We start from the raw sequence: 2,689 nt of genomic DNA on the forward strand, positions 1-2,689 counted from the left end.
CCCGCGGGCTCAGGCAATCAGCTCACCTCAGACTTCCACAGTGCTGTGATTCCAGGCTGAACCACCGAGCCCAGGTACTTATACTTTTCTTAAACCTTTGGAGCTTTCGATTTAATCTTGGAAATAATGGTTCTGGACTATTGCTGGGTGGCAGAAGGTTGTTAGCGGCTTTCTTTTGATGCTAGCATCTATGTGAATAATTCTTTTGTTTTCCATATTCTTCCTTTAAAGGACAGGTGTAAATGGATTTTTTTTAAAAAAGGATATATCTATATACTGTGCCTCAGGAATGAAAACTTTATTTTTTTTTATTTTTTATTTTTTTTTAGTAGAATCTTTTTTATTCAGAAAAAAAAAAAAACCCAAAAAACAAAAAAGTTTTCCAACCACACACAGGAAGGGTATGGGTAGGGGGAGGTGTCTGTCCATCCAGCCCCTGCCCCCAGCCCATGTGGTTTTGGCAGCAATAAGGGGTGTGGGGTAATGGCCCAAAAAATAAAAATGGTATATGTGTGTACGGGAAGGGGTGCAAAAGCTGTGGGAGTGGTGGGAAAGGGACAGACGAGGTCAGTACTCGGAACGCCGCAGGTGGGAGGCCATTTCATAACATTTCTTGTTGATCAAACCGCCATGGACACCTTCTTTGCCCATCAGCAGGACTAGCGTCTTGGCAGTCATGGTGACAGTGACATTGAAGGTGGGGGCTCCGCCGGTGCTCTTGGTACGAAGATCCATAGTAAATTCCCCATCCTGCAGCAGTGAGTCCCGGATCACAGAACATTTCTGGCCCCCAAGTGTCAGCCCATTCACGAAGAAACTTGACCGGTCTTTGCCAACCAGGACACCAACCTCAGCTGGCGTGATGTTGACGAAGGTTTTTCCGGGGACGGCGGCCCAGACGGAGGGCGAGTCCTTATAGCCCACGATGGCCGCGTCCTGACAGGTCCCGTCCGCCATGAGGTTGTCGATGTAGGCGTTCCACCCGGCCATGGCGCTGCTATTGGGGCTGCTCTCGGCGCTGCTGCTGGGGCCGCGGGCTGGGCTCGGGCTGCCTCGGGCTGGCGGGCGGGGTGAGGCGGAGAGCTCGGGGCACGCGCTGCCGTCCGGACCGCAGCTCTGCTAGCTGTGCAGCAGCCCTCGCACCGCCACTTCCTCTGAAAACTTTATATTTGGAGAACGGTCTTTCAGGGTTTTGGTTGCATGAATTAAATATTTATTCAGCAACTTACTCTCTGTTGTAAATTGGCCAAAAGGAACCTGACTGCACACAGAGAGTGTGTGTGGCTGGGTGTGTGTGTCAGGGGGTGGACTGGGATGTGTTTTGGGTTTCACTTTATAAAGATTGTTTGACTGTAAGTGTAGTCATGTCTAAAAGCATTGGAGTAACTACATTATGCTCAAGCAGAACATTTGTCAAAAGTGATCATCAGAGTTGGCCTGAAGTGCCCTGCTCTGGTATGTGTCTGAATTCTAGCAAGGATTTTAGATAATTGGGCCTATTGCCCAGTGAAGAAATGACAAAAGGCCTTTTTGTCATTTGGAGTCAGTGATAGCTGGAGTGGGCAGGCTCTTTACATCTTCTCTTCAGTTCATCATGGGATAAGTTATCCTGGTGAGACGGCACCAGGAATCTCCGTGAAACTTCTCCCAGGACTGTGCTCAGTGGGCTTGGCAGTGGATCTTCAGGGTGAAGCGCTTGGTGCCTCTTTCCTCCAGTCTCTGCTGCTCTGGAGACCTGGGTGTAGCAATTACCGCGCACTTCCCATTCCTCCACCCCTCGAATTTTCTCAATAACTTTGTGCACTGTCTTTGTGTATGTTCGGCATTTCTGAGTCAAACATTCTATGTGAGTTTGCACAGTGTGTCCAATAGGGATTTGGGGTAGGGGCGCATGCATGTGTGACTGGGTGCCTGCTTCTGTGTGTCACGTCGTGTGCATGATGGGTGCACACTGATATGTGTCTTTTTTGGTGTGGATCCTGTGCTGCTACCTGTAGGCATTGTTCTCGGCTCAATGTTGGTGTGTACATTCCTGCCACGTGTGTGCAATTCCTAGAGCATGTTTATCGGCTGTGTGTATGTGTGTGTGTGTGTGTGTTTGTGTGTGTGTCTGCTAGGGGAAATTACGACAGTGTCACTTGATTGCAGCGGCAACATTGAAAGAGAGTACAGCTAGCTAGTACTTTTGGCTTCCTGGTCAGTTCTACTTGACTACTTTTCTTTTCTTTCTTTCTTTCTTTTTTTTTTTTGAGTTGGAGTCTCGCTATCTCACCCAGACTGGAGGGCACTGGTCGCTCCCGACCACTGCAGCCTCAACCTGCTTGGCATTGGCAATCCTTCCGCCTCAGCCTTCCAAGTAGCTGGAACTTTGGGCTCGAGCTACCCCACCCAACTCATTTATTTAAATTTTATTGTAGAGATGAGGTCTCACTAAGTTGCCCAGGCGGATCTCAAACCCGTGGGCTCAGGCAGTCAGCTCACCTCAGCCTCCCAAAGTGCTGGGATTACAGGCTGAGCCACCGAGCATGGGTACTTTTACTTTTCTTAAAACTTTGGAGCTTCCAATTTAATCATGGAAATAATGTTTCTAGAGTAATGCTGGGTGGCAGAAGGTTGTAAGTGGCTTTCGTTTGATACAGGCTTATGTGTGAATAATTCTTTTGTTTTCCATTTCCTTCCTTTAAAGGAC

The 2,689-nt window shown here is 48.4% G+C and overlaps 1 pseudogene across 1 annotated transcript; it reads right to left on the bottom strand.

Moving 5' to 3' along the window:
- Positions 1-301: 301 nt before the first annotated feature.
- LOC103253834 lies at positions 302-1,154 on the bottom strand (annotated as a pseudogene). Its single transcript, XR_503910.2, has one exon. The product of XR_503910.2 is annotated as a profilin-1 pseudogene (transcript).
- Positions 1,155-2,689: the final 1,535 nt, after the last annotated feature.

Source organism: Carlito syrichta, unplaced genomic scaffold, assembly GCF_000164805.1.
Source record: "Carlito syrichta isolate Samal-C Ts95f unplaced genomic scaffold, Tarsius_syrichta-2.0.1 Scaffold254422, whole genome shotgun sequence".
NCBI classification, from domain to species: Eukaryota; Metazoa; Chordata; class Mammalia; order Primates; family Tarsiidae; genus Carlito; species Carlito syrichta.